The sequence below is a fragment of the Rhinoderma darwinii genome, assembly GCF_050947455.1.
Source record: "Rhinoderma darwinii isolate aRhiDar2 chromosome 5 unlocalized genomic scaffold, aRhiDar2.hap1 SUPER_5_unloc_45, whole genome shotgun sequence".
Lineage (NCBI taxonomy): Eukaryota > Metazoa > Chordata > Amphibia > Anura > Rhinodermatidae > Rhinoderma > Rhinoderma darwinii.
The window spans coordinates 519017-546418 of NW_027461804.1; the positions used below are offsets into that span (position 1 = coordinate 519017).

The window sequence follows — 27402 nt, forward strand, 5'->3', positions numbered from 1 at the left end:
GTTTTTTGTCTTTGCTATTGTTTCTGTCTTTCTGAAGGGATCTCCCCTTTTAATCCCATTATTTCAACACCTGTTGGACAATGCATGAGTGATAATGAGCTCATTGATTAAATGCAATTAATGAATAGATTGCCACCTCTTGTTGTGTGTCGTCTGTGTTTCTGTGTTTCCGGCATTTCACATTGGAACACCTCATTCACCTTCCTTGTCTTCTCTCCGCCCTCCCTTTTAGGTAAGTTAAAGAGCTGCACCTGAGCCAGCCATTGATTGATTGATTGATTGATTGATTGATTGATTGATTGATTGATTGATTGATGCAGCACAACAGTCAAATAGTGGAGTGGAGTAGGGGAACAGCAAACAGCCAATAAAGCAGCCCGCCCGCTCGCCTGCCCGCCACAATGGACCTACCTGTGTACACTAGATGGATGTGATGGAATGTACTGTCGTCCCTACATTTCAAGAAGAAGTAAGAATTGCAGTTGCAACAAAGCCTTGCTTGCCTACAAAGAGAGCAGCAATTTGGATTTGTTACTATGTTACCTAGAAGAATAACAAACTGTGCAAGGATGGAGGTTGTAGGAGCAAGGAGAAGTTGTCTGTAAAGTTGGTGGATGCCTATTTTCCATTTTGCAGTCCCTTGTCTCCCTCTTGTGGCCTCCTGGAGGCAACTAGCTGTGCAAAAAAAAGACAGCCTGGCGGCCGGCTGTTGCAGTGTTGCCCTCTCAGGCAACACTGAGTGACTGACTGAGCCTCACCGTCTTATATAAAGTTCAGACGGAACTTTGCACGTGTCATAGTGGAGCCCTCAGGATTCCAGAGCCAGCTTTCTGACATCATAATGGGGCCTCAGAGATAAAAGCCTGGGCCCAGGCAGTGTTGGTCAGTGCTGCTCAGCAGGCAGCACTGGACTGGACTGGATTACAGCTGATACAAGGTGTGAAGGAACAAGGGGTGGCTGTGGGCATGCACTTGCTGCCGCTGCCAGTGTTTATCTGCATGGCAGCAGGGCATTTGGGCGTTGCCAGGAAGGCGTTTTTATGTAGATTCCTCCTCTTTCAGCACTGCATTGTGGTGCAAGCAAAAGAAGCAAATCCTGTCTGGCTTCCTCTCCGGCCTTTATTCACCTCCCGTGTAGCTGTGAGTGTGTGAGCCTGCAGGGCCCCATGGAATTGCCTAGAAGTAGGCTGAATCGCTGCAAGGGCTGAACAGCAGTATCGGGCAGGCTCGGGCAACGCGCGGCCCGTTCGGGTTATCGCTTCTCGGCCTTTTGGCTAAGATCAAGTGTAGTATCTGTTCTTATCAGTTTAATATCTGATACGTCCCCTATCTGGGGACCATATATTAAATGGATTTTTAGAACAGGGAGATGGAAATAGAGCTTGCTCTGTCCACTCCACGCATTGACCTGGTATTGCAGTATTTCCAGGACCGGTGCACCCTTTCCTTATGTGTTGACTAAAAGCAGATTCCAAAAGTGTTTTTTGTCTTTGCTATTGTTTCTGTCTTTCTGAAGGGATCTCCCCTTTTTATCCCATTATTTCAACACCTGTTGGACAATGCATGAGTGATAATGAGCTCATTGATTAAATGCAATTAATGAATAGATTGCCACCTCTTGTTGTGTGTCGTCTGTGTTTCTGTGTTTCCGGCATTTCACATTGGAACACCTCATTCACCTTCCTTGTCTTCTCTCCGCCCTCCCTTTTAGGTAAGTTAAAGAGCTGCACCTGAGCCAGCCACTGATTGATTGATTGATTGATTGATTGATTGATTGATTGATTGATTGATTGATTGATGCAGCACAACAGTCAAATAGTGGAGTGGAGTAGGGGAACAGCAAACAGCCAATAAAGCAGCCCGCCCGCTCGCCTGCCCGCCACAATGGACCTACCTGTGTACACTAGATGGATGTGATGGAATGTACTGTCGTCCCTACATTTCAAGAAGAAGTAAGAATCAGGGGCGGACATACCGCATGTGCAGCCGGTGCAGCTGCACAAGGGCCCCGCGTGGGAAGGGGGCCCGTTCAGTGGCGTAACTACCACAGTAGCAGCCGTAGCAGCTGCTACGGGGCCCGCGGCATGGGGGGGCCCGTGTCGCCCTGACAGGCACATTACATTTTATGTACCAGGCCTGGCGGCACGGGCCCCCTCATGCCTAGTAGCATCACAACACTAGGCATGAGGGGAGGGAGGGGGCGGGGGCCCGGTGATAGCCGCCACACTGCACTACCAATCGGGAGGGAGGGGGCGGGTGCCCGGGCCCGGTGATAGCCGCTACACTGCACTGCCAATCTGGCACAGATGAATAGGACAGGACGGCGATGCTGGTGGTAGGAGGAGCGCTCAGGCAGGGGAGAGGACAGGGGGCGGTGCGACGTAAGACTTCGGGCGGCTGGACAGTACAGTCAGGACTGCCGGAGAACTCATAGGATGAGCGGAGGACAGACACAGGACGAGTGGAGGACGTGCAGACTGCAGAGGACAGGTAGATGAAGTTAAAAAGTTCATGTCAGAAGGGAGAAGTTTTTATGTAGAAAAATCTGCCTCATAATTCCTTCCGGAATTTTGAGGCATATTTTGACCTGCCGGTAGAACACTTCCCGCGTTTTTCATTGCGTTTTTTTGTGGCGTTTTTCGGCCATCGGGCCGTGGGCAGGGAAACGCAGCAAAAAACGCATTTTCTGCCTGCCATTGTTGTCAATGGGAAGTCAGAGACAGAAACGCCCGAAGAAAGGGCATTGCGCTTCTTTTTCCCGCATGCGGTTTTTACTGCTCGCAGGAAAAATTTCATGGATTTCAATGGGAGGCACTTTCTGACGTTTTTCGCGAAAAAAACCTCAGTGTGAACTCCCCCTAACACAGGGGCGTAACTACTGCTATAGCAGCCGTAGCGGCTGCTACGGGGCCGCGGCATGAGGGGGCCCGCGTCACCTGCCGGCACGGGCCCCCACCTTGGCCGGAATCTCCGCTAGCTGCCGCTATGGCTGCTACAGCGCGATGCCACGGAACACTACGGCAGAGCAGGGAGTATCTCCCCGCTCTGCCATTAAACATAAGACATGTATCCCCTATCCACAGGATAGGGGATACGTGTGTGATCGCTGGCATTGATAGGGAGAACGGGGGACCGAAAGTCCCCTGAAGTTCTCCATCACAAACCTCGGACTTCCGGGGTCTGTGTCGGCAGCTCCGTAGAAATGAATGGAGCGCCGGTCACACTTGAGCTGCGCAGACACCGGAAGTCAGAGGTGAGTGATGGAGAACTTCGGGGGACTTTCGGTCCCCCGCTCTCCCTATCAATGCCAGCGATCACACATGTATCCCCTATCCTGTGGATAGGGGATACATGTCTTTTGTCTTTTCACACTGTAGGTCGCATTTTTTTGAGTGATTGGGGGTGTATGGCGTTCCCTACAGGGGGGGGGCTGTATAGCGTTCCCTACAGGGGGGGGCTGTAAGGCGTTCCCTACAGGGGGGGCTGTATAGCGTTCCCTACAGGGGGGGCTGTATAGCGTTCCCTACAGGGGGGTCTGTATGGCGTTCCCTAAAGGGGGGTCTGTATGGCGTTCCCTACAGGGGGGGGCTGTATGACTTTCCCTACAGACCCCCCCTGTAGGGAACGCCATACAGAACCCCTGTAGATAACGCCATACAGACCCCACTGTAGATAACGCCATAAAGTCCCCCCTGTAGATAACACCATACAGCCCCCTGTAGATAACGCCATACAGCCCCCCTGTAGATAACGCCATACAGCCCCCTCTGTAGATAGCGCCATACAGTCCCCCCTGTAGATAGCGCCATACAGTCCCCCCTGTAGATAGCGCCATACAGTCCCCCCTGTAGATAGCGCCATACAGTCCCCCCTGTAGATAGCGCCATACAGTCCCCCCTGTAGATAGCGCCATACAGACCCCCCTGTAGATAGCGCCATACAGACCCCTCTGTAGATAGCGCCATACAGTCCCCCCTGTAGATAACGCCATACAGCCCCCTCTGTTGATAGCGCCATACAGTCCCCCCTGTAGATAACGCCATACAGCCCCCTCTGTAGATATCTTGAGATTCAGTCCTGCTTGATAGGTAACAGTGCAGTAAGCTAAGCATGATAAGATCATCTAAATTATTGCATCTCAGTTGCATGAGTGCTTTGTGTTATATTCAATGATTCAATTTAACCTAAGTCTCTAAATGTGGGCAAAGAAAATAAAAAAACTATACTCACCTCCTCCCTCGCCTCCGTTCACCCGCCGCAGCCCCCATCCTCCTGTCTCGGTCTGTGTTACAAGTGTACAAGGCTGCACTGGTGACGCGCTGCCGATGGCACGTGACCGCTGCTGCCAATAACTCCTCATTGGTGTGCTGCTGAGGACAGTAGTTCCACAGCAAATCGCTGTTGAGGGCATTGATTGGCTGCAGCGGTCATGTGCCATCGACCGCGCGTCACCACAGCAGCTTTGTAAACACAGAAAGGGATAGGGGCTGCGGAGGGGGAACGGAGGCGCCGGAGGAGGTGAGTATAGGTTTTTCATTTTCTTTGCCCACATTTAGGGACTTAGTTTAGATAAGAATTTAACCCGGAAAAAAATGTGTTACTTGTGTTCTAAACTGGTAATAAAATGTACAATATAAATCTTCCTTCATAATTTTTATTAGTAAGGTTTATTTTTATATGCATATATATGTTTAGGTAACTTTGTCGGTATTGGGGGGGGGGCGGGGGGGCCCTGGCACATTATCTGCACAGGGGCCTTTTGCAGTCTGTGTCCGCCACTGGTAAGAATTGCAGTTGCAACAAAGCCTTGCTTGCCTACAAAGAGAGCAGCAATTTGGATTTGTTACTATGTTACCTAGAAGAATAACAAACTGTGCAAGGATGGAGGTTGTAGGAGCAAGGAGAAGTTGTCTGTAAAGTTGGTGGATGCCTATTTTCCATTTTGCAGTCCCTTGTCTCCCTCTTGTGGCCTCCTGGAGGCAACTAGCTGTGCAAAAAAAAGACAGCCTGGCGGCCGGCTGTTGCAGTGTTGCCCTCTCAGGCAACACTGAGTGACTGACTGAGCCTCACCGTCTTATATAAAGTTCAGACGGAACTTTGCACGTGTCATAGTGGAGCCCTCAGGATTCCAGAGCCAGCTTTCTGACATCATAATGGGGCCTCAGAGATAAAAGCCTGGGCCCAGGCAGTGTTGGTCAGTGCTGCTCAGCAGGCAGCACTGGACTGGACTGGATTACAGCTGATACAAGGTGTGAAGGAACAAGGGGTGGCTGTGGGCATGCACTTGCTGCCGCTGCCAGTGTTTATCTGCATGGCAGCAGGGCATTTGGGCGTTGCCAGGAAGGCGTTTTTATGTAGATTCCTCCTCTTTCAGCACTGCATTGTGGTGCAAGCAAAAGAAGCAAATCCTGTCTGGCTTCCTCTCCGGCCTTTATTCACCTCCCGTGTAGCTGTGAGTGTGTGAGCCTGCAGGGCCCCATGGAATTGCCTAGAAGTAGGCTGAATCGCTGCAAGGGCTGAACAGCAGTATCGGGCAGGCTCGGGCAACGCGCGGCCCGTTCGGGTTATCGCTTCTCGGCCTTTTGGCTAAGATCAAGTGTAGTATCTGTTCTTATCAGTTTAATATCTGATACGTCCCCTATCTGGGGACCATATATTAAATGGATTTTTAGAACAGGGAGATGGAAATAGAGCTTGCTCTGTCCACTCCACGCATTGACCTGGTATTGCAGTATTTCCAGGACCGGTGCACCCTTTCCTTATGTGTTGACTAAAAGCAGATTCCAAAAGTGTTTTTTGTCTTTGCTATTGTTTCTGTCTTTCTGAAGGGATCTCCCCTTTTAATCCCATTATGTCAACACCTGTTGGACAATGCATGAGTGATAATGAGCTCATTGATTAAATGCAATTAATGAATAGATTGCCACCTCTTGTTGTGTGTCGTCTGTGTTTCTGTGTTTCCGGCATTTCACATTGGAACACCTCATTCACCTTCCTTGTCTTCTCTCCGCCCTCCCTTTTAGGTAAGTTAAAGAGCTGCACCTGAGCCAGCCACTGATTGATTGATTGATTGATTGATTGATTGATTGATTGATTGATTGATTGATTGATGCAGCACAACAGTCAAATAGTGGAGTGGAGTAGGGGAACAGCAAACAGCCAATAAAGCAGCCCGCCCGCTCGCCTGCCCGCCACAATGGACCTACCTGTGTACACTAGATGGATGTGATGGAATGTACTGTCGTCCCTACATTTCAAGAAGAAGTAAGAATTGCAGTTGCAACAAAGCCTTGCTTGCCTACAAAGAGAGCAGCAATTTGGATTTGTTACTATGTTACCTAGAAGAATAACAAACTGTGCAAGGATGGAGGTTGTAGGAGCAAGGAGAAGTTGTCTGTAAAGTTGGTGGATGCCTATTTTCCATTTTGCAGTCCCTTGTCTCCCTCTTGTGGCCTCCTGGAGGCAACTAGCTGTGCAAAAAAAAGACAGCCTGGCGGCCGGCTGTTGCAGTGTTGCCCTCTCAGGCAACACTGAGTGACTGACTGAGCCTCACCGTCTTATATAAAGTTCAGACGGAACTTTGCACGTGTCATAGTGGAGCCCTCAGGATTCCAGAGCCAGCTTTCTGACATCATAATGGGGCCTCAGAGATAAAAGCCTGGGCCCAGGCAGTGTTGGTCAGTGCTGCTCAGCAGGCAGCACTGGACTGGACTGGATTACAGCTGATACAAGGTGTGAAGGAACAAGGGGTGGCTGTGGGCATGCACTTGCTGCCGCTGCCAGTGTTTATCTGCATGGCAGCAGGGCATTTGGGCGTTGCCAGGAAGGCGTTTTTATGTAGATTCCTCCTCTTTCAGCACTGCATTGTGGTGCAAGCAAAAGAAGCAAATCCTGTCTGGCTTCCTCTCCGGCCTTTATTCACCTCCCGTGTAGCTGTGAGTGTGTGAGCCTGCAGGGCCCCATGGAATTGCCTAGAAGTAGGCTGAATCGCTGCAAGGGCTGAACAGCAGTATCGGGCAGGCTCGGGCAACGCGCGGCCCGTTCGGGTTATCGCTTCTCGGCCTTTTGGCTAAGATCAAGTGTAGTATCTGTTCTTATCAGTTTAATATCTGATACGTCCCCTATCTGGGGACCCTATATTAAATGGATTTTTAGAACAGGGAGATGGAAATAGAGCTTGCTCTGTCCACTCCACGCATTGACCTGGTATTGCAGTATTTCCAGGACCGGTGCACCCTTTCCTTATGTGTTGACTAAAAGCAGATTCCAAAAGTGTTTTTTGTCTTTGCTATTGTTTCTGTCTTTCTGAAGGGATCTCCCCTTTTAATCCCATTATTTCAACACCTGTTGGACAATGCATGAGTGATAATGAGCTCATTGATTAAATGCAATTAATGAATAGATTGCCACCTCTTGTTGTGTGTCGTCTGTGTTTCTGTGTTTCCGGCATTTCACATTGGAACACCTCATTCACCTTCCTTGTCTTCTCTCCGCCCTCCCTTTTAGGTAAGTTAAAGAGCTGCACCTGAGCCAGCCACTGATTGATTGATTGATTGATTGATTGATTGATTGATTGATTGATTGATTGATTGATTGATGCAGCACAACAGTCAAATAGTGGAGTGGAGTAGGGGAACAGCAAACAGCCAATAAAGCAGCCCGCCCGCTCGCCTGCCCGCCACAATGGACCTACCTGTGTACACTAGATGGATGTGATGGAATGTACTGTCGTCCCTACATTTCAAGAAGAAGTAAGAATTGCAGTTGCAACAAAGCCTTGCTTGCCTACAAAGAGAGCAGCAATTTGGATTTGTTACTATGTTACCTAGAAGAATAACAAACTGTGCAAGGATGGAGGTTGTAGGAGCAAGGAGAAGTTGTCTGTAAAGTTGGTGGATGCCTATTTTCCATTTTGCAGTCCCTTGTCTCCCTCTTGTGGCCTCCTGGAGGCAACTAGCTGTGCAAAAAAAAGACAGCCTGGCGGCCGGCTGTTGCAGTGTTGCCCTCTCAGGCAACACTGAGTGACTGACTGAGCCTCACCGTCTTATATAAAGTTCAGACGGAACTTTGCACGTGTCATAGTGGAGCCCTCAGGATTCCAGAGCCAGCTTTCTGACATCATAATGGGGCCTCAGAGATAAAAGCCTGGGCCCAGGCAGTGTTGGTCAGTGCTGCTCAGCAGGCAGCACTGGACTGGACTGGATTACAGCTGATACAAGGTGTGAAGGAACAAGGGGTGGCTGTGGGCATGCACTTGCTGCCGCTGCCAGTGTTTATCTGCATGGCAGCAGGGCATTTGGGCGTTGCCAGGAAGGCGTTTTTATGTAGATTCCTCCTCTTTCAGCACTGCATTGTGGTGCAAGCAAAAGAAGCAAATCCTGTCTGGCTTCCTCTCCGGCCTTTATTCACCTCCCGTGTAGCTGTGAGTGTGTGAGCCTGCAGGGCCCCATGGAATTGCCTAGAAGTAGGCTGAATCGCTGCAAGGGCTGAACAGCAGTATCGGGCAGGCTCGGGCAACGCGCGGCCCGTTCGGGTTATCGCTTCTCGGCCTTTTGGCTAAGATCAAGTGTAGTATCTGTTCTTATCAGTTTAATATCTGATACGTCCCCTATCTGGGGACCATATATTAAATGGATTTTTAGAACAGGGAGATGGAAATAGAGCTTGCTCTGTCCACTCCACGCATTGACCTGGTATTGCAGTATTTCCAGGACCGGTGCACCCTTTCCTTATGTGTTGACTAAAAGCAGATTCCAAAAGTGTTTTTTGTCTTTGCTATTGTTTCTGTCTTTCTGAAGGGATCTCCCCTTTTAATCCCATTATTTCAACACCTGTTGGACAATGCATGAGTGATAATGAGCTCATTGATTAAATGCAATTAATGAATAGATTGCCACCTCTTGTTGTGTGTCGTCTGTGTTTCTGTGTTTCCGGCATTTCACATTGGAACACCTCATTCACCTTCCTTGTCTTCTCTCCGCCCTCCCTTTTAGGTAAGTTAAAGAGCTGCACCTGAGCCAGCCACTGATTGATTGATTGATTGATTGATTGATTGATTGATTGATTGATTGATTGATGCAGCACAACAGTCAAATAGTGGAGTGGAGTAGGGGAACAGCAAACAGCCAATAAAGCAGCCCGCCCGCTCGCCTGCCCGCCACAATGGACCTACCTGTGTACACTAGATGGATGTGATGGAATGTACTGTCGTCCCTACATTTCAAGAAGAAGTAAGAATTGCAGTTGCAACAAAGCCTTGCTTGCCTACAAAGAGAGCAGCAATTTGGATTTGTTACTATGTTACCTAGAAGAATAACAAACTGTGCAAGGATGGAGGTTGTAGGAGCAAGGAGAAGTTGTCTGTAAAGTTGGTGGATGCCTATTTTCCATTTTGCAGTCCCTTGTCTCCCTCTTGTGGCCTCCTGGAGGCAACTAGCTGTGCAAAAAAAAGACAGCCTGGCGGCCGGCTGTTGCAGTGTTGCCCTCTCAGGCAACACTGAGTGACTGACTGAGCCTCACCGTCTTATATAAAGTTCAGACGGAACTTTGCACGTGTCATAGTGGAGCCCTCAGGATTCCAGAGCCAGCTTTCTGACATCATAATGGGGCCTCAGAGATAAAAGCCTGGGCCCAGGCAGTGTTGGTCAGTGCTGCTCAGCAGGCAGCACTGGACTGGACTGGATTACAGCTGATACAAGGTGTGAAGGAACAAGGGGTGGCTGTGGGCATGCACTTGCTGCCGCTGCCAGTGTTTATCTGCATGGCAGCAGGGCATTTGGGCGTTGCCAGGAAGGCGTTTTTATGTAGATTCCTCCTCTTTCAGCACTGCATTGTGGTGCAAGCAAAAGAAGCAAATCCTGTCTGGCTTCCTCTCCGGCCTTTATTCACCTCCCGTGTAGCTGTGAGTGTGTGAGCCTGCAGGGCCCCATGGAATTGCCTAGAAGTAGGCTGAATCGCTGCAAGCGCTGAACAGCAGTATCGGGCAGGCTCGGGCAACGCGCGGCCCGTTCGGGTTATCGCTTCTCGGCCTTTTGGCTAAGATCAAGTGTAGTATCTGTTCTTATCAGTTTAATATCTGATACGTCCCCTATCTGGGGACCATATATTAAATGGATTTTTAGAACAGGGAGATGGAAATAGAGCTTGCTCTGTCCACTCCACGCATTGACCTGGTATTGCAGTATTTCCAGGACCGGTGCACCCTTTCCTTATGTGTTGACTAAAAGCAGATTCCAAAAGTGTTTTTTGTCTTTGCTATTGTTTCTGTCTTTCTGAAGGGATCTCCCCTTTTAATCCCATTATTTCAACACCTGTTGGACAATGCATGAGTGATAATGAGCTCATTGATTAAATGCAATTAATGAATAGATTGCCACCTCTTGTTGTGTGTCGTCTGTGTTTCTGTGTTTCCGGCATTTCACATTGGAACACCTCATTCACCTTCCTTGTCTTCTCTCCGCCCTCCCTTTTAGGTAAGTTAAAGAGCTGCACCTGAGCCAGCCACTGATTGATTGATTGATTGATTGATTGATTGATTGATTGATTGATTGATTGATTGATTGATTGATTGATTGATGCAGCACAACAGTCAAATAGTGGAGTGGAGTAGGGGAACAGCAAACAGCCAATAAAGCAGCCCGCCCGCTCGCCTGCCCGCCACAATGGACCTACCTGTGTACACTAGATGGATGTGATGGAATGTACTGTCGTCCCTACATTTCAAGAAGAAGTAAGAATTGCAGTTGCAACAAAGCCTTGCTTGCCTACAAAGAGAGCAGCAATTTGGATTTGTTACTATGTTACCTAGAAGAATAACAAACTGTGCAAGGATGGAGGTTGTAGGAGCAAGGAGAAGTTGTCTGTAAAGTTGGTGGATGCCTATTTTCCATTTTGCAGTCCCTTGTCTCCCTCTTGTGGCCTCCTGGAGGCAACTAGCTGTGCAAAAAAAAAGACAGCCTGGCGGCCGGCTGTTGCAGTGTTGCCCTCTCAGGCAACACTGAGTGACTGACTGAGCCTCACCGTCTTATATAAAGTTCAGACGGAACTTTGCACGTGTCATAGTGGAGCCCTCAGGATTCCAGAGCCAGCTTTCTGACATCATAATGGGGCCTCAGAGATAAAAGCCTGGGCCCAGGCAGTGTTGGTCAGTGCTGCTCAGCAGGCAGCACTGGACTGGACTGGATTACAGCTGATACAAGGTGTGAAGGAACAAGGGGTGGCTGTGGGCATGCACTTGCTGCCGCTGCCAGTGTTTATCTGCATGGCAGCAGGGCATTTGGGCGTTGCCAGGAAGGCGTTTTTATGTAGATTCCTCCTCTTTCAGCACTGCATTGTGGTGCAAGCAAAAGAAGCAAATCCTGTCTGGCTTCCTCTCCGGCCTTTATTCACCTCCCGTGTAGCTGTGAGTGTGTGAGCCTGCAGGGCCCCATGGAATTGCCTAGAAGTAGGCTGAATCGCTGCAAGGGCTGAACAGCAGTATCGGGCAGGCTCGGGCAACGCGCGGCCCGTTCGGGTTATCGCTTCTCGGCCTTTTGGCTAAGATCAAGTGTAGTATCTGTTCTTATCAGTTTAATATCTGATACGTCCCCTATCTGGGGACCATATATTAAATGGATTTTTAGAACAGGGAGATGGAAATAGAGCTTGCTCTGTCCACTCCACGCATTGACCTGGTATTGCAGTATTTCCAGGACCGGTGCACCCTTTCCTTATGTGTTGACTAAAAGCAGATTCCAAAAGTGTTTTTTGTCTTTGCTATTGTTTCTGTCTTTCTGAAGGGATCTCCCCTTTTAATCCCATTATTTCAACACCTGTTGGACAATGCATGAGTGATAATGAGCTCATTGATTAAATGCAATTAATGAATAGATTGCCACCTCTTGTTGTGTGTCGTCTGTGTTTCTGTGTTTCCGGCATTTCACATTGGAACACCTCATTCACCTTCCTTGTCTTCTCTCCGCCCTCCCTTTTAGGTAAGTTAAAGAGCTGCACCTGAGCCAGCCACTGATTGATTGATTGATTGATTGATTGATTGATTGATTGATTGATTGATTGATGCAGCACAACAGTCAAATAGTGGAGTGGAGTAGGGGAACAGCAAACAGCCAATAAAGCAGCCCGCCCGCTCGCCTGCCCGCCACAATGGACCTACCTGTGTACACTAGATGGATGTGATGGAATGTACTGTCGTCCCTACATTTCAAGAAGAAGTAAGAATTGCAGTTGCAACAAAGCCTTGCTTGCCTACAAAGAGAGCAGCAATTTGGATTTGTTACTATGTTACCTAGAAGAATAACAAACTGTGCAAGGATGGAGGTTGTAGGAGCAAGGAGAAGTTGTCTGTAAAGTTGGTGGATGCCTATTTTCCATTTTGCAGTCCCTTGTCTCCCTCTTGTGGCCTCCTGGAGGCAACTAGCTGTGCAAAAAAAAGACAGCCTGGCGGCCGGCTGTTGCAGTGTTGCCCTCTCAGGCAACACTGAGTGACTGACTGAGCCTCACCGTCTTATATAAAGTTCAGACGGAACTTTGCACGTGTCATAGTGGAGCCCTCAGGATTCCAGAGCCAGCTTTCTGACATCATAATGGGGCCTCAGAGATAAAAGCCTGGGCCCAGGCAGTGTTGGTCAGTGCTGCTCAGCAGGCAGCACTGGACTGGACTGGATTACAGCTGATACAAGGTGTGAAGGAACAAGGGGTGGCTGTGGGCATGCACTTGCTGCCGCTGCCAGTGTTTATCTGCATGGCAGCAGGGCATTTGGGCGTTGCCAGGAAGGCGTTTTTATGTAGATTCCTCCTCTTTCAGCACTGCATTGTGGTGCAAGCAAAAGAAGCAAATCCTGTCTGGCTTCCTCTCCGGCCTTTATTCACCTCCCGTGTAGCTGTGAGTGTGTGAGCCTGCAGGGCCCCATGGAATTGCCTAGAAGTAGGCTGAATCGCTGCAAGGGCTGAACAGCAGTATCGGGCAGGCTCGGGCAACGCGCGGCCCGTTCGGGTTATCGCTTCTCGGCCTTTTGGCTAAGATCAAGTGTAGTATCTGTTCTTATCAGTTTAATATCTGATACGTCCCCTATCTGGGGACCATATATTAAATGGATTTTTAGAACAGGGAGATGGAAATAGAGCTTGCTCTGTCCACTCCACGCATTGACCTGGTATTGCAGTATTTCCAGGACCGGTGCACCCTTTCCTTATGTGTTGACTAAAAGCAGATTCCAAAAGTGTTTTTTGTCTTTACTATTGTTTTTGTCTTTCTGAAGGGATCTCCCCTTTTAATCCCATTATTTCAACACCTGTTGGACAATGCATGAGTGATAATGAGCTCATTGATTAAATGCAATTAATGAATAGATTGCCACCTCTTGTTGTGTGTCGTCTGTGTTTCTGTGTTTCCGGCATTTCACATTGGAACACCTCATTCACCTTCCTTGTCTTCTCTCCGCCCTCCCTTTTAGGTAAGTTAAAGAGCTGCACCTGAGCCAGCCACTGATTGATTGATTGATTGATTGATTGATTGATTGATTGATTGATTGATTGATGCAGCACAACAGTCAAATAGTGGAGTGGAGTAGGGGAACAGCAAACAGCCAATAAAGCAGCCCGCCCGCTCGCCTGCCCGCCACAATGGACCTACCTGTGTACACTAGATGGATGTGATGGAATGTACTGTCGTCCCTACATTTCAAGAAGAAGTAAGAATTGCAGTTGCAACAAAGCCTTGCTTGCCTACAAAGAGAGCAGCAATTTGGATTTGTTACTATGTTACCTAGAAGAATAACAAACTGTGCAAGGATGGAGGTTGTAGGAGCAAGGAGAAGTTGTCTGTAAAGTTGGTGGATGCCTATTTTCCATTTTGCAGTCCCTTGTCTCCCTCTTGTGGCCTCCTGGAGGCAACTAGCTGTGCAAAAAAAAGACAGCCTGGCGGCCGGCTGTTGCAGTGTTGCCCTCTCAGGCAACACTGAGTGACTGACTGAGCCTCACCGTCTTATATAAAGTTCAGACGGAACTTTGCACGTGTCATAGTGGAGCCCTCAGGATTCCAGAGCCAGCTTTCTGACATCATAATGGGGTCTCAGAGATAAAAGCCTGGGCCCAGGCAGTGTTGGTCAGTGCTGCTCAGCAGGCAGCACTGGACTGGACTGGATTACAGCTGATACAAGGTGTGAAGGAACAAGGGGTGGCTGTGGGCATGCACTTGCTGCCGCTGCCAGTGTTTATCTGCATGGCAGCAGGGCATTTGGGCGTTGCCAGGAAGGCGTTTTTATGTAGATTCCTCCTCTTTCAGCACTGCATTGTGGTGCAAGCAAAAGAAGCAAATCCTGTCTGGCTTCCTCTCCGGCCTTTATTCACCTCCCGTGTAGCTGTGAGTGTGTGAGCCTGCAGGGCCCCATGGAATTGCCTAGAAGTAGGCTGAATCGCTGCAAGGGCTGAACAGCAGTATCGGGCAGGCTCGGGCAACGCGCGGCCCGTTCGGGTTATCGCTTCTCGGCCTTTTGGCTAAGATCAAGTGTAGTATCTGTTCTTATCAGTTTAATATCTGATACGTCCCCTATCTGGGGACCATATATTAAATGGATTTTTAGAACAGGGAGATGGAAATAGAGCTTGCTCTGTCCACTCCACGCATTGACCTGGTATTGCAGTATTTCCAGGACCGGTGCACCCTTTCCTTATGTGTTGACTAAAAGCAGATTCCAAAAGTGTTTTTTGTCTTTACTATTGTTTCTGTCTTTCTGAAGGGATCTCCCCTTCTAATCCCATTATTTCAACACCTGTTGGACAATGCATGAGTGATAATGAGCTCATTGATTAAATGCAATTAATGAATAGATTGCCACCTCTTGTTGTGTGTCGTCTGTGTTTCTGTGTTTCCGGCATTTCACATTGGAACACCTCATTCACCTTCCTTGTCTTCTCTCCGCCCTCCCTTTTAGGTAAGTTAAAGAGCTGCACCTGAGCCAGCCACTGATTGATTGATTGATTGATTGATTGATTGATTGATTGATTGATTGATTGATTGATTGATTGATGCAGCACAACAGTCAAATAGTGGAGTGGAGTAGGGGAACAGCAAACAGCCAATAAAGCAGCCCGCCCGCTCGCCTGCCCGCCACAATGGACCTACCTGTGTACACTAGATGGATGTGATGGAATGTACTGTCGTCCCTACATTTCAAGAAGAAGTAAGAATTGCAGTTGCAACAAAGCCTTGCTTGCCTACAAAGAGAGCAGCAATTTGGATTTGTTACTATGTTACCTAGAAGAATAACAAACTGTGCAAGGATGGAGGTTGTAGGAGCAAGGAGAAGTTGTCTGTAAAGTTGGTGGATGCCTATTTTCCATTTTGCAGTCCCTTGTCTCCCTCTTGTGGCCTCCTGGAGGCAACTAGCTGTGCAAAAAAAAGACAGCCTGGCGGCCGGCTGTTGCAGTGTTGCCCTCTCAGGCAACACTGAGTGACTGACTGAGCCTCACCGTCTTATATAAAGTTCAGACGGAACTTTGCACGTGTCATAGTGGAGCCCTCAGGATTCCAGAGCCAGCTTTCTGACATCATAATGGGGCCTCAGAGATAAAAGCCTGGGCCCAGGCAGTGTTGGTCAGTGCTGCTCAGCAGGCAGCACTGGACTGGACTGGATTACAGCTGATACAAGGTGTGAAGGAACAAGGGGTGGCTGTGGGCATGCACTTGCTGCCGCTGCCAGTGTTTATCTGCATGGCAGCAGGGCATTTGGGCGTTGCCAGGAAGGCGTTTTTATGTAGATTCCTCCTCTTTCAGCACTGCATTGTGGTGCAAGCAAAAGAAGCAAATCCTGTCTGGCTTCCTCTCCGGCCTTTATTCACCTCCCGTGTAGCTGTGAGTGTGTGAGCCTGCAGGGCCCCATGGAATTGCCTAGAAGTAGGCTGAATCGCTGCAAGGGCTGAACAGCAGTATCGGGCAGGCTCGGGCAACGCGCGGCCCGTTCGGGTTATCGCTTCTCGGCCTTTTGGCTAAGATCAAGTGTAGTATCTGTTCTTATCAGTTTAATATCTGATACGTCCCCTATCTGGGGACCATATATTAAATGGATTTTTAGAACAGGGAGATGGAAATAGAGCTTGCTCTGTCCACTCCACGCATTGACCTGGTATTGCAGTATTTCCAGGACCGGTGCACCCTTTCCTTATGTGTTGACTAAAAGCAGATTCCAAAAGTGTTTTTTGTCTTTGCTATTGTTTCTGTCTTTCTGAAGGGATCTCCCCTTTTAATCCCATTATTTCAACACCTGTTGGACAATGCATGAGTGATAATGAGCTCATTGATTAAATGCAATTAATGAATAGATTGCCACCTCTTGTTGTGTGTCGTCTGTGTTTCTGTGTTTCCGGCATTTCACATTGGAACACCTCATTCACCTTCCTTGTCTTCTCTCCGCCCTCCCTTTTAGGTAAGTTAAAGAGCTGCACCTGAGCCAGCCACTGATTGATTGATTGATTGATTGATTGATTGATTGATGCAGCACAACAGTCAAATAGTGGAGTGGAGTAGGGGAACAGCAAACAGCCAATAAAGCAGCCCGCCCGCTCGCCTGCCCGCCACAATGGACCTACCTGTGTACACTAGATGGATGTGATGGAATGTACTGTCGTCCCTACATTTCAAGAAGAAGTAAGAATTGCAGTTGCAACAAAGCCTTGCTTGCCTACAAAGAGAGCAGCAATTTGGATTTGTTACTATGTTACCTAGAAGAATAACAAACTGTGCAAGGATGGAGGTTGCAGGAGCAAGGAGAAGTTGTCTGTAAAGTTGGTGGATGCCTATTTTCCATTTTGCAGTCCCTTGTCTCCCTCTTGTGGCCTCCTGGAGGCAACTAGCTGTGCAAAAAAAAAGACAGCCTGGCGGCCGGCTGTTGCAGTGTTGCCCTCTCAGGCAACACTGAGTGACTGACTGAGCCTCACCGTCTTATATAAAGTTCAGACGGAACTTTGCACGTGTCATAGTGGAGCCCTCAGGATTCCAGAGCCAGCTTTCTGACATCATAATGGGGCCTCAGAGATAAAAGCCTGGGCCCAGGCAGTGTTGGTCAGTGCTGCTCAGCAGGCAGCACTGGACTGGACTGGATTACAGCTGATACAAGGTGTGAAGGAACAAGGGGTGGCTGTGGGCATGCACTTGCTGCCGCTGCCAGTGTTTATCTGCATGGCAGCAGGGCATTTGGGCGTTGCCAGGAAGGCGTTTTTATGTAGATTCCTCCTCTTTCAGCACTGCATTGTGGTGCAAGCAAAAGAAGCAAATCCTGTCTGGCTTCCTCTCCGGCCTTTATTCACCTCCCGTGTAGCTGTGAGTGTGTGAGCCTGCAGGGCCCCATGGAATTGCCTAGAAGTAGGCTGAATCGCTGCAAGGGCTGAACAGCAGTATCGGGCAGGCTCGGGCAACGCGCGGCCCGTTCGGGTTATCGCTTCTCGGCCTTTTGGCTAAGATCAAGTGTAGTATCTGTTCTTATCAGTTTAATATCTGATACGTCCCCTATCTGGGGACCATATATTAAATGGATTTTTAGAACAGGGAGATGGAAATAGAGCTTGCTCTGTCCACTCCACGCATTGACCTGGTATTGCAGTATTTCCAGGACCGGTGCACCCTTTCCTTATGTGTTGACTAAAAGCAGATTCCAAAAGTGTTTTTTGTCTTTGCTATTGTTTCTGTCTTTCTGAAGGGATCTCCCCTTTTAATCCCATTATTTCAACACCTGTTGGACAATGCATGAGTGATAATGAGCTCATTGATTAAATGCAATTAATGAATAGATTGCCACCTCTTGTTGTGTGTCGTCTGTGTTTCTGTGTTTCCGGCATTTCACATTGGAACACCTCATTCACCTTCCTTGTCTTCTCTCCGCCCTCCCTTTTAGGTAAGTTAAAGAGCTGCACCTGAGCCAGCCACTGATTGATTGATTGATTGATTGATTGATTGATTGATTGATTGATTGATTGATTGATTGATTGATTGATGCAGCACAACAGTCAAATAGTGGAGTGGAGTAGGGGAACAGCAAACAGCCAATAAAGCAGCCCGCCCGCTCGCCTGCCCGCCACAATGGACCTACCTGTGTACACTAGATGGATGTGATGGAATGTACTGTCGTCCCTACATTTCAAGAAGAAGTAAGAATTGCAGTTGCAACAAAGCCTTGCTTGCCTACAAAGAGAGCAGCAATTTGGATTTGTTACTATGTTACCTAGAAGAATAACAAACTGTGCAAGGATGGAGGTTGTAGGAGCAAGGAGAAGTTGTCTGTAAAGTTGGTGGATGCCTATTTTCCATTTTGCAGTCCCTTGTCTCCCTCTTGTGGCCTCCTGGAGGCAACTAGCTGTGCAAAAAAAAGACAGCCTGGCGGCCGGCTGTTGCAGTGTTGCCCTCTCAGGCAACACTGAGTGACTGACTGAGCCTCACCGTCTTATATAAAGTTCAGACGGAACTTTGCACGTGTCATAGTGGAGCCCTCAGGATTCCAGAGCCAGCTTTCTGACATCATAATGGGGCCTCAGAGATAAAAGCCTGGGCCCAGGCAGTGTTGGTCAGTGCTGCTCAGCAGGCAGCACTGGACTGGACTGGATTACAGCTGATACAAGGTGTGAAGGAACAAGGGGTGGCTGTGGGCATGCACTTGCTGCCGCTGCCAGTGTTTATCTGCATGGCAGCAGGGCATTTGGGCGTTGCCAGGAAGGCGTTTTTATGTAGATTCCTCCTCTTTCAGCACTGCATTGTGGTGCAAGCAAAAGAAGCAAATCCTGTCTGGCTTCCTCTCCGGCCTTTATTCACCTCCCGTGTAGCTGTGAGTGTGTGAGCCTGCAGGGCCCCATGGAATTGCCTAGAAGTAGGCTGAATCGCTGCAAGGGCTGAACAGCAGTATCGGGCAGGCTCGGGCAACGCGCGGCCCGTTCGGGTTATCGCTTCTCGGCCTTTTGGCTAAGATCAAGTGTAGTATCTGTTCTTATCAGTTTAATATCTGATACGTCCCCTATCTGGGGACCATATATTAAATGGATTTTTAGAACAGGGAGATGGAAATAGAGCTTGCTCTGTCCACTCCACGCATTGACCTGGTATTGCAGTATTTCCAGGACCGGTGCACCCTTTCCTTATGTGTTGACTAAAAGCAGATTCCAAAAGTGTTTTTTGTCTTTGCTATTGTTTCTGTCTTTCTGAAGGGATCTCCCCTTTTAATCCCATTATTTCAACACCTGTTGGACAATGCATGAGTGATAATGAGCTCATTGATTAAATGCAATTAATGAATAGATTGCCACCTCTTGTTGTGTGTCGTCTGTGTTTCTGTGTTTCCGGCATTTCACATTGGAACACCTCATTCACCTTCCTTGTCTTCTCTCCGCCCTCCCTTTTAGGTAAGTTAAAGAGCTGCACCTGAGCCAGCCACTGATTGATTGATTGATTGATTGATTGATTGATTGATTGATTGATTGATTGATTGATTGATGCAGCACAACAGTCAAATAGTGGAGTGGAGTAGGGGAACAGCAAACAGCCAATAAAGCAGCCCGCCCGCTCGCCTGCCCGCCACAATGGACCTACCTGTGTACACTAGATGGATGTGATGGAATGTACTGTCGTCCCTACATTTCAAGAAGAAGTAAGAATTGCAGTTGCAACAAAGCCTTGCTTGCCTACAAAGAGAGCAGCAATTTGGATTTGTTACTATGTTACCTAGAAGAATAACAAACTGTGCAAGGATGGAGGTTGTAGGAGCAAGGAGAAGTTGTCTGTAAAGTTGGTGGATGCCTATTTTCCATTTTGCAGTCCCTTGTCTCCCTCTTGTGGCCTCCTGGAGGCAACTAGCTGTGCAAAAAAAAGACAGCCTGGCGGCCGGCTGTTGCAGTGTTGCCCTCTCAGGCAACACTGAGTGACTGACTGAGCCTCACCGTCTTATATAAAGTTCAGACGGAACTTTGCACGTGTCATAGTGGAGCCCTCAGGATTCCAGAGCCAGCTTTCTGACATCATAATGGGGCCTCAGAGATAAAAGCCTGGGCCCAGGCAGTGTTGGTCAGTGCTGCTCAGCAGGCAGCACTGGACTGGACTGGATTACAGCTGATACAAGGTGTGAAGGAACAAGGGGTGGCTGTGGGCATGCACTTGCTGCCGCTGCCAGTGTTTATCTGCATGGCAGCAGGGCATTTGGGCGTTGCCAGGAAGGCGTTTTTATGTAGATTCCTCCTCTTTCAGCACTGCATTGTGGTGCAAGCAAAAGAAGCAAATCCTGTCTGGCTTCCTCTCCGGCCTTTATTCACCTCCCGTGTAGCTGTGAGTGTGTGAGCCTGCAGGGCCCCATGGAATTGCCTAGAAGTAGGCTGAATCGCTGCAAGGGCTGAACAGCAGTATCGGGCAGGCTCGGGCAACGCGCGGCCCGTTCGGGTTATCGCTTCTCGGCCTTTTGGCTAAGATCAAGTGTAGTATCTGTTCTTATCAGTTTAATATCTGATACGTCCCCTATCTGGGGACCATATATTAAATGGATTTTTAGAACAGGGAGATGGAAATAGAGCTTGCTCTGTCCACTCCACGCATTGACCTGGTATTGCAGTATTTCCAGGACCGGTGCACCCTTTCCTTATGTGTTGACTAAAAGCAGATTCCAAAAGTGTTTTTTGTCTTTACTATTGTTTTTGTCTTTCTGAAGGGATCTCCCCTTTTAATCCCATTATTTCAACACCTGTTGGACAATGCATGAGTGATAATGAGCTCATTGATTAAATGCAATTAATGAATAGATTGCCACCTCTTGTTGTGTGTCGTCTGTGTTTCTGTGTTTCCGGCATTTCACATTGGAACACCTCATTCACCTTCCTTGTCTTCTCTCCGCCCTCCCTTTTAGGTAAGTTAAAGAGCTGCACCTGAGCCAGCCACTGATTGATTGATTGATTGATTGATTGATTGATTGATTGATTGATTGATTGATGCAGCACAACAGTCAAATAGTGGAGTGGAGTAGGGGAACAGCAAACAGCCAATAAAGCAGCCCGCCCGCTCGCCTGCCCGCCACAATGGACCTACCTGTGTACACTAGATGGATGTGATGGAATGTACTGTCGTCCCTACATTTCAAGAAGAAGTAAGAATTGCAGTTGCAACAAAGCCTTGCTTGCCTACAAAGAGAGCAGCAATTTGGATTTGTTACTATGTTACCTAGAAGAATAACAAACTGTGCAAGGATGGAGGTTGTAGGAGCAAGGAGAAGTTGTCTGTAAAGTTGGTGGATGCCTATTTTCCATTTTGCAGTCCCTTGTCTCCCTCTTGTGGCCTCCTGGAGGCAACTAGCTGTGCAAAAAAAAGACAGCCTGGCGGCCGGCTGTTGCAGTGTTGCCCTCTCAGGCAACACTGAGTGACTGACTGAGCCTCACCGTCTTATATAAAGTTCAGACGGAACTTTGCACGTGTCATAGTGGAGCCCTCAGGATTCCAGAGCCAGCTTTCTGACATCATAATGGGGTCTCAGAGATAAAAGCCTGGGCCCAGGCAGTGTTGGTCAGTGCTGCTCAGCAGGCAGCACTGGACTGGACTGGATTACAGCTGATACAAGGTGTGAAGGAACAAGGGGTGGCTGTGGGCATGCACTTGCTGCCGCTGCCAGTGTTTATCTGCATGGCAGCAGGGCATTTGGGCGTTGCCAGGAAGGCGTTTTTATGTAGATTCCTCCTCTTTCAGCACTGCATTGTGGTGCAAGCAAAAGAAGCAAATCCTGTCTGGCTTCCTCTCCGGCCTTTATTCACCTCCCGTGTAGCTGTGAGTGTGTGAGCCTGCAGGGCCCCATGGAATTGCCTAGAAGTAGGCTGAATCGCTGCAAGGGCTGAACAGCAGTATCGGGCAGGCTCGGGCAACGCGCGGCCCGTTCGGGTTATCGCTTCTCGGCCTTTTGGCTAAGATCAAGTGTAGTATCTGTTCTTATCAGTTTAATATCTGATACGTCCCCTATCTGGGGACCATATATTAAATGGATTTTTAGAACAGGGAGATGGAAATAGAGCTTGCTCTGTCCACTCCACGCATTGACCTGGTATTGCAGTATTTCCAGGACCGGTGCACCCTTTCCTTATGTGTTGACTAAAAGCAGATTCCAAAAGTGTTTTTTGTCTTTACTATTGTTTCTGTCTTTCTGAAGGGATCTCCCCTTCTAATCCCATTATTTCAACACCTGTTGGACAATGCATGAGTGATAATGAGCTCATTGATTAAATGCAATTAATGAATAGATTGCCACCTCTTGTTGTGTGTCGTCTGTGTTTCTGTGTTTCCGGCATTTCACATTGGAACACCTCATTCACCTTCCTTGTCTTCTCTCCGCCCTCCCTTTTAGGTAAGTTAAAGAGCTGCACCTGAGCCAGCCACTGATTGATTGATTGATTGATTGATTGATTGATTGATTGATTGATTGATTGATTGATTGATTGATGCAGCACAACAGTCAAATAGTGGAGTGGAGTAGGGGAACAGCAAACAGCCAATAAAGCAGCCCGCCCGCTCGCCTGCCCGCCACAATGGACCTACCTGTGTACACTAGATGGATGTGATGGAATGTACTGTCGTCCCTACATTTCAAGAAGAAGTAAGAATTGCAGTTGCAACAAAGCCTTGCTTGCCTACAAAGAGAGCAGCAATTTGGATTTGTTACTATGTTACCTAGAAGAATAACAAACTGTGCAAGGATGGAGGTTGTAGGAGCAAGGAGAAGTTGTCTGTAAAGTTGGTGGATGCCTATTTTCCATTTTGCAGTCCCTTGTCTCCCTCTTGTGGCCTCCTGGAGGCAACTAGCTGTGCAAAAAAAAGACAGCCTGGCGGCCGGCTGTTGCAGTGTTGCCCTCTCAGGCAACACTGAGTGACTGACTGAGCCTCACCGTCTTATATAAAGTTCAGACGGAACTTTGCACGTGTCATAGTGGAGCCCTCAGGATTCCAGAGCCAGCTTTCTGACATCATAATGGGGCCTCAGAGATAAAAGCCTGGGCCCAGGCAGTGTTGGTCAGTGCTGCTCAGCAGGCAGCACTGGACTGGACTGGATTACAGCTGATACAAGGTGTGAAGGAACAAGGGGTGGCTGTGGGCATGCACTTGCTGCCGCTGCCAGTGTTTATCTGCATGGCAGCAGGGCATTTGGGCGTTGCCAGGAAGGCGTTTTTATGTAGATTCCTCCTCTTTCAGCACTGCATTGTGGTGCAAGCAAAAGAAGCAAATCCTGTCTGGCTTCCTCTCCGGCCTTTATTCACCTCCCGTGTAGCTGTGAGTGTGTGAGCCTGCAGGGCCCCATGGAATTGCCTAGAAGTAGGCTGAATCGCTGCAAGGGCTGAACAGCAGTATCGGGCAGGCTCGGGCAACGCGCGGCCCGTTCGGGTTATCGCTTCTCGGCCTTTTGGCTAAGATCAAGTGTAGTATCTGTTCTTATCAGTTTAATATCTGATACGTCCCCTATCTGGGGACCATATATTAAATGGATTTTTAGAACAGGGAGATGGAAATAGAGCTTGCTCTGTCCACTCCACGCATTGACCTGGTATTGCAGTATTTCCAGGACCGGTGCACCCTTTCCTTATGTGTTGACTAAAAGCAGATTCCAAAAGTGTTTTTTGTCTTTGCTATTGTTTCTGTCTTTCTGAAGGGATCTCCCCTTTTAATCCCATTATTTCAACACCTGTTGGACAATGCATGAGTGATAATGAGCTCATTGATTAAATGCAATTAATGAATAGATTGCCACCTCTTGTTGTGTGTCGTCTGTGTTTCTGTGTTTCCGGCATTTCACATTGGAACACCTCATTCACCTTCCTTGTCTTCTCTCCGCCCTCCCTTTTAGGTAAGTTAAAGAGCTGCACCTGAGCCAGCCACTGATTGATTGATTGATTGATTGATTGATTGATTGATTGATGCAGCACAACAGTCAAATAGTGGAGTGGAGTAGGGGAACAGCAAACAGCCAATAAAGCAGCCCGCCCGCTCGCCTGCCCGCCACAATGGACCTACCTGTGTACACTAGATGGATGTGATGGAATGTACTGTCGTCCCTACATTTCAAGAAGAAGTAAGAATTGCAGTTGCAACAAAGCCTTGCTTGCCTACAAAGAGAGCAGCAATTTGGATTTGTTACTATGTTACCTAGAAGAATAACAAACTGTGCAAGGATGGAGGTTGCAGGAGCAAGGAGAAGTTGTCTGTAAAGTTGGTGGATGCCTATTTTCCATTTTGCAGTCCCTTGTCTCCCTCTTGTGGCCTCCTGGAGGCAACTAGCTGTGCAAAAAAAAAGACAGCCTGGCGGCCGGCTGTTGCAGTGTTGCCCTCTCAGGCAACACTGAGTGACTGACTGAGCCTCACCGTCTTATATAAAGTTCAGACGGAACTTTGCACGTGTCATAGTGGAGCCCTCAGGATTCCAGAGCCAGCTTTCTGACATCATAATGGGGCCTCAGAGATAAAAGCCTGGGCCCAGGCAGTGTTGGTCAGTGCTGCTCAGCAGGCAGCACTGGACTGGACTGGATTACAGCTGATACAAGGTGTGAAGGAACAAGGGGTGGCTGTGGGCATGCACTTGCTGCCGCTGCCAGTGTTTATCTGCATGGCAGCAGGGCATTTGGGCGTTGCCAGGAAGGCGTTTTTATGTAGATTCCTCCTCTTTCAGCACTGCATTGTGGTGCAAGCAAAAGAAGCAAATCCTGTCTGGCTTCCTCTCCGGCCTTTATTCACCTCCCGTGTAGCTGTGAGTGTGTGAGCCTGCAGGGCCCCATGGAATTGCCTAGAAGTAGGCTGAATCGCTGCAAGGGCTGAACAGCAGTATCGGGCAGGCTCGGGCAACGCGCGGCCCGTTCGGGTTATCGCTTCTCGGCCTTTTGGCTAAGATCAAGTGTAGTATCTGTTCTTATCAGTTTAATATCTGATACGTCCCCTATCTGGGGACCATATATTAAATGGATTTTTAGAACAGGGAGATGGAAATAGAGCTTGCTCTGTCCACTCCACGCATTGACCTGGTATTGCAGTATTTCCAGGACCGGTGCACCCTTTCCTTATGTGTTGACTAAAAGCAGATTCCAAAAGTGTTTTTTGTCTTTGCTATTGTTTCTGTCTTTCTGAAGGGATCTCCCCTTTTAATCCCATTATTTCAACACCTGTTGGACAATGCATGAGTGATAATGAGCTCATTGATTAAATGCAATTAATGAATAGATTGCCACCTCTTGTTGTGTGTCGTCTGTGTTTCTGTGTTTCCGGCATTTCACATTGGAACACCTCATTCACCTTCCTTGTCTTCTCTCCGCCCTCCCTTTTAGGTAAGTTAAAGAGCTGCACCTGAGCCAGCCACTGATTGATTGATTGATTGATTGATTGATTGATTGATTGATTGATTGATTGATTGATTGATGCAGCACAACAGTCAAATAGTGGAGTGGAGTAGGGGAACAGCAAACAGCCAATAAAGCAGCCCGCCCGCTCGCCTGCCCGCCACAATGGACCTACCTGTGTACACTAGATGGATGTGATGGAATGTACTGTCGTCCCTACATTTCAAGAAGAAGTAAGAATTGCAGTTGCAACAAAGCCTTGCTTGCCTACAAAGAGAGCAGCAATTTGGATTTGTTACTATGTTACCTAGAAGAATAACAAACTGTGCAAGGATGGAGGTTGTAGGAGCAAGGAGAAGTTGTCTGTAAAGTTGGTGGATGCCTATTTTCCATTTTGCAGTCCCTTGTCTCCCTCTTGTGGCCTCCTGGAGGCAACTAGCTGTGCAAAAAAAAGACAGCCTGGCGGCCGGCTGTTGCAGTGTTGCCCTCTCAGGCAACACTGAGTGACTGACTGAGCCTCACCGTCTTATATAAAGTTCAGACGGAACTTTGCACGTGTCATAGTGGAGCCCTCAGGATTCCAGAGCCAGCTTTCTGACATCATAATGGGGCCTCAGAGATAAAAGCCTGGGCCCAGGCAGTGTTGGTCAGTGCTGCTCAGCAGGCAGCACTGGACTGGACTGGATTACAGCTGATACAAGGTGTGAAGGAACAAGGGGTGGCTGTGGGCATGCACTTGCTGCCGCTGCCAGTGTTTATCTGCATGGCAGCAGGGCATTTGGGCGTTGCCAGGAAGGCGTTTTTATGTAGATTCCTCCTCTTTCAGCACTGCATTGTGGTGCAAGCAAAAGAAGCAAATCCTGTCTGGCTTCCTCTCCGGCCTTTATTCACCTCCCGTGTAGCTGTGAGTGTGTGAGCCTGCAGGGCCCCATGGAATTGCCTAGAAGTAGGCTGAATCGCTGCAAGGGCTGAACAGCAGTATCGGGCAGGCTCGGGCAACGCGCGGCCCGTTCGGGTTATCGCTTCTCGGCCTTTTGGCTAAGATCAAGTGTAGTATCTGTTCTTATCAGTTTAATATCTGATACGTCCCCTATCTGGGGACCATATATTAAATGGATTTTTAGAACAGGGAGATGGAAATAGAGCTTGCTCTGTCCACTCCACGCATTGACCTGGTATTGCAGTATTTCCAGGACCGGTGCACCCTTTCCTTATGTGTTGACTAAAAGCAGATTCCAAAAGTGTTTTTTGTCTTTGCTATTGTTTCTGTCTTTCTGAAGGGATCTCCCCTTTTAATCCCATTATTTCAACACCTGTTGGACAATGCATGAGTGATAATGAGCTCATTGATTAAATGCAATTAATGAATAGATTGCCACCTCTTGTTGTGTGTCGTCTGTGTTTCTGTGTTTCCGGCATTTCACATTGGAACACCTCATTCACCTTCCTTGTCTTCTCTCCGCCCTCCCTTTTAGGTAAGTTAAAGAGCTGCACCTGAGCCAGCCACTGATTGATTGATTGATTGATTGATTGATTGATTGATTGATTGATTGATTGATTGATGCAGCACAACAGTCAAATAGTGGAGTGGAGTAGGGGAACAGCAAACAGCCAATAAAGCAGCCCGCCCGCTCGCCTGCCCGCCACAATGGACCTACCTGTGTACACTAGATGGATGTGATGGAATGTACTGTCGTCCCTACATTTCAAGAAGAAGTAAGAATTGCAGTTGCAACAAAGCCTTGCTTGCCTACAAAGAGAGCAGCAATTTGGATTTGTTACTATGTTACCTAGAAGAATAACAAACTGTGCAAGGATGGAGGTTGTAGGAGCAAGGAGAAGTTGTCTGTAAAGTTGGTGGATGCCTATTTTCCATTTTGCAGTCCCTTGTCTCCCTCTTGTGGCCTCCTGGAGGCAACTAGCTGTGCAAAAAAAAGACAGCCTGGCGGCCGGCTGTTGCAGTGTTGCCCTCTCAGGCAACACTGAGTGACTGACTGAGCCTCACCGTCTTATATAAAGTTCAGACGGAACTTTGCACGTGTCATAGTGGAGCCCTCAGGATTCCAGAGCCAGCTTTCTGACATC

At 48.3% G+C, this 27402-nt stretch overlaps 16 non-coding genes across 16 annotated transcripts; all 16 read left to right on the plus strand.

Moving 5' to 3' along the window:
- Positions 1-1254: 1254 nt before the first annotated feature.
- Positions 1255-1445, plus strand: LOC142694150 (U2 spliceosomal RNA). Its single transcript, XR_012862418.1, has one exon. It is a non-coding gene; the product is annotated as a U2 spliceosomal RNA (small nuclear RNA).
- Positions 1446-5566: 4121 nt separating this feature from the next.
- On the plus strand, positions 5567-5757 carry LOC142694151 (U2 spliceosomal RNA). Its single transcript, XR_012862419.1, has one exon. It is a non-coding gene; the product is annotated as a U2 spliceosomal RNA (small nuclear RNA).
- A 1292-nt stretch (positions 5758-7049) lies between these two features.
- LOC142693798 (U2 spliceosomal RNA) lies at positions 7050-7240 on the plus strand. The gene has a single exon (XR_012862102.1). It is a non-coding gene; the product is annotated as a U2 spliceosomal RNA (small nuclear RNA).
- Positions 7241-8536: 1296 nt separating this feature from the next.
- LOC142694154 (U2 spliceosomal RNA) lies at positions 8537-8727 on the plus strand. The gene has a single exon (XR_012862421.1). It is a non-coding gene; the product is annotated as a U2 spliceosomal RNA (small nuclear RNA).
- A 1288-nt stretch (positions 8728-10015) lies between these two features.
- LOC142694155 (U2 spliceosomal RNA) lies at positions 10016-10206 on the plus strand. Its single transcript, XR_012862422.1, has one exon. It is a non-coding gene; the product is annotated as a U2 spliceosomal RNA (small nuclear RNA).
- Positions 10207-11515: 1309 nt separating this feature from the next.
- On the plus strand, positions 11516-11706 carry LOC142694156 (U2 spliceosomal RNA). Its single transcript, XR_012862423.1, has one exon. It is a non-coding gene; the product is annotated as a U2 spliceosomal RNA (small nuclear RNA).
- A 1288-nt stretch (positions 11707-12994) lies between these two features.
- Positions 12995-13185, plus strand: LOC142694157 (U2 spliceosomal RNA). Its single transcript, XR_012862424.1, has one exon. It is a non-coding gene; the product is annotated as a U2 spliceosomal RNA (small nuclear RNA).
- Positions 13186-14473: 1288 nt separating this feature from the next.
- On the plus strand, positions 14474-14664 carry LOC142694158 (U2 spliceosomal RNA). Its single transcript, XR_012862425.1, has one exon. It is a non-coding gene; the product is annotated as a U2 spliceosomal RNA (small nuclear RNA).
- Positions 14665-15964: 1300 nt separating this feature from the next.
- LOC142694159 (U2 spliceosomal RNA) lies at positions 15965-16155 on the plus strand. Its single transcript, XR_012862426.1, has one exon. It is a non-coding gene; the product is annotated as a U2 spliceosomal RNA (small nuclear RNA).
- Positions 16156-17428: 1273 nt separating this feature from the next.
- LOC142694160 (U2 spliceosomal RNA) lies at positions 17429-17619 on the plus strand. Its single transcript, XR_012862427.1, has one exon. It is a non-coding gene; the product is annotated as a U2 spliceosomal RNA (small nuclear RNA).
- Positions 17620-18923: 1304 nt separating this feature from the next.
- On the plus strand, positions 18924-19114 carry LOC142694161 (U2 spliceosomal RNA). Its single transcript, XR_012862428.1, has one exon. It is a non-coding gene; the product is annotated as a U2 spliceosomal RNA (small nuclear RNA).
- Positions 19115-20410: 1296 nt separating this feature from the next.
- Positions 20411-20601, plus strand: LOC142694162 (U2 spliceosomal RNA). Its single transcript, XR_012862429.1, has one exon. It is a non-coding gene; the product is annotated as a U2 spliceosomal RNA (small nuclear RNA).
- A 1288-nt stretch (positions 20602-21889) lies between these two features.
- On the plus strand, positions 21890-22080 carry LOC142694164 (U2 spliceosomal RNA). The gene has a single exon (XR_012862430.1). It is a non-coding gene; the product is annotated as a U2 spliceosomal RNA (small nuclear RNA).
- Positions 22081-23380: 1300 nt separating this feature from the next.
- On the plus strand, positions 23381-23571 carry LOC142694166 (U2 spliceosomal RNA). The gene has a single exon (XR_012862432.1). It is a non-coding gene; the product is annotated as a U2 spliceosomal RNA (small nuclear RNA).
- Positions 23572-24848: 1277 nt separating this feature from the next.
- LOC142694167 (U2 spliceosomal RNA) lies at positions 24849-25039 on the plus strand. The gene has a single exon (XR_012862433.1). It is a non-coding gene; the product is annotated as a U2 spliceosomal RNA (small nuclear RNA).
- A 1296-nt stretch (positions 25040-26335) lies between these two features.
- LOC142694168 (U2 spliceosomal RNA) lies at positions 26336-26526 on the plus strand. Its single transcript, XR_012862434.1, has one exon. It is a non-coding gene; the product is annotated as a U2 spliceosomal RNA (small nuclear RNA).
- The last annotated feature ends 876 nt before the right edge of the window (positions 26527-27402 follow it).